We start from the raw sequence: 3,003 nt of genomic DNA on the forward strand, positions 1-3,003 counted from the left end.
ATCTATCTATCTATCTATCTATCTATCTATCTATCTATCTATCTATCTATCTATCTATCTATCTATCTATCTATCTATCTCCTCATTAAATTATACTGTGTAATTTTCAGTAAGGTTATAATAATTATACACACATGTTGTTTGTTGTGTTTTCTTAATAGAGGGGTTTATGACTATATAGCTGTGCAGAAACATTTTATTTACAAATTAATTTAAAGATGTCAACAACAGAAGACTTGTCCATCCAGCCTTACATTTTGGAGTCAGCATCTGACCCAGAACCAGCGGAGAGTGAAGACCACCAAACTGTAGCTGGTAAGTCCAGTTCCATTGCTGATAATCTGAGGTAATAGAAAACTGTCTACACAAATTTAATCAGTTATGATGCTAAACTTACATTTAGAAGTTAATTCTTTGGTCCATGGTAAAATTCCAAACTACGTTGTAAAAAAATAAACTGCTGTCAAAAAAAATAGAATAAAGTCTTTGTTTTTGTGTTTGCTTTGTTAACGGCACGACTCCTGGAATATCATCGGCTGCGTAGGATACTCAGATGCAGCCTAAGTTTTTGGGGTTTTGTCGACAACGTGAGTAGGCTCCTACGATTTGGGACAGCCTACGGCGCGCTGCAGTAAGCGGCCGACAAATGTGGCCGATGTCGACTGCAGCCCCTGAATTGAGACACAGCCGATGTGAACAGATGAAGATAATTTGTTTCTGCAGCTGCTCACAAATCATCACAATTTCTCATTATGTGTGTGTTTGTGTCTGTATGTGTGTGTGTGTTGCTAACAGCAATTAGCATGTTTGTGTTTTCCACACAGCATCTGTGGGTAAACAAATGAGTTGCTCTTTCAGCTCCTAATGAAGCAAATTAAAGGAATATTACTGTTAACACAGTCTAAAGACACACACATATGTGACTCATCACATCAAAAACAGGACTAAGTCAATTTTAGTCAAAATGACCAAATATATTTTCTGATTTTTGGCTTTAAAAGCTACATTTTGATCCTTAGATTGTTCTGATATCATAAGTGGATCCAGAGATATGACGTAATTTGTCTTATTGTTTATGATGATACATTAATATCTGGTCTGAATCCTCGTTTTTTGTGATTTTAATAAGGATTTTTTATGCTATTTTAAAGAGGAAACGTCAAATATTATTTGAATATTGAGGTTTTCTTACTGCAAAGATAAAAAAACTTTGCTAGCTCACAGCCCAGGTGAAAAAATATTATACTAAGTATACTAAATCTAAGTATACTTTCATTTACTTGAAGCCACACTAATCATTAGTACACTTAAAGAATGCTATTTTGGATCAACTAATTTCATACCATATACTTTAGTTGTATTTAAGTTGTACAAAAGCACAATTTTAAGTNTGACACAGATTTTCCCTCATTTTGCTTTAGAGTAATCTAACGATTTTTATAAAAAATAAAAATAAAAAATCTCAGCTTCAAATTAATTTTCAATCAGAGCCTATAGGACGATAAAAACAATAACAGTTAAATAAAATAAGTCAGGTAAAATTAGAAATAAGTCCCCCGCTCTTCTCCTCGTCCTCTCCCCCTCCTGCCTGCTCTGTTACCCGCGGCAGACCCCCGTCCCGCGCGCGCGCACACACACACACACGAATGCACGCATCCCCCCCGCGCGCGCGTGACAAACACGGACTGGATACACACCCTGCGCGTGTATCCAAAGCTTTTGCTGTCCTGTTCTTATCGGGGAGGGGTCTGTGGGTCAGGGTTGTCTGAGGAGGGAGCAGATGAACGGAGTTGCGCACGGGAACTTTTATTTAAGTCTGATTCTGAMGGTAAATTAAATATCTGACAGTGATCATTACACAGTGTGGCTCTAATTCTTCACTTCACCATCTGTGTCACAGTTTCACGTCTCCAAAATGAGCGTACGCATGGGTCAGAGCTGGCTGAGGCACCGCACATTTTAACATCAAGTTTGGATTTTATAAATCACAACCTTGGTGTAAAAAGTGGCGTACGCAAGTTTCTGGGCTCATATTGTGCGTACGCCAGTTTTATAAATCCGACCCCAGGTGAGTTAACCAGGTGCATCGTCTCCGGTCTCGGACACAGAAAGACATCAAATTGTTGTTTGTTTGAAGCAAAAGAAGACAAACAATCAACAAACCGAATGTAAATGAGAAGAAGCCCTGTGTTCATGGTGAAAAGACAAATTCTGTCCACAGGTGAAGATAAACACCGTCTTACAGCGTCCCGCAGCCCGAGGATGATAACTGCGTCGACTGAAAGTGTCTCTCACTTCCTAATGAGACGAGGCCACGATCCCAGCGTCTCACATCACGGCGATGTCCCATCGGACCGGTCCAACGCACACTTCATCCCACGGTGTGTGAGATTATAATGAGAGTTAGGCAGAGTGATCACATGGGGAATAAACACACAACATTGACTGTTAGTACCTAGACTTGTTAGTTTTTTAGGACAGTTTCTTGTTCAAACACCTATCAGTAGTCCTTTTGGGGACCAAAGACTGGTCCTAATACAGCAGGACACCATTGGTGGGTTGGGGTAAGAGTCAGGGTTTGGTTTCAGAAATGAAAAGTTGTGTGTTTAGGGTGTGTTACTATGTACGTCTTTGTTTTGGTGTGTGGACATACAATATTTTGACACTAAGCTATATTTATAAGGACATTTTGTCATTGTGTGGATATTTGCCTTGTCTGCACCATGGACAAACCCCATTTAAGGGTCAGGGGCTGGGGTTAGGCTGTGTAAATTAATGGAAGTCAATGGAAAATCCACATAAGTACAGAAACGTGTGTGTGTGTGTGTGTGTGTGTGTGTGTGTGTGTGTGTGTGTGTGTGTGTGTGCCAGAACGAGAAATGTTGAAGGAAAATAACTGCAGAGAAAGAGTCGTCCATCTCTGAATACTGATGATATTCAACTGTCTGCTATAACTCCCCTGACACACACACACACACACACACACACACACACACACACATA

This window comes from Austrofundulus limnaeus, unplaced genomic scaffold (genome assembly GCF_001266775.1).
Source record: "Austrofundulus limnaeus strain Quisiro unplaced genomic scaffold, Austrofundulus_limnaeus-1.0 Scaffold602, whole genome shotgun sequence".
NCBI lineage: Eukaryota > Metazoa > Chordata > Actinopteri > Cyprinodontiformes > Rivulidae > Austrofundulus > Austrofundulus limnaeus.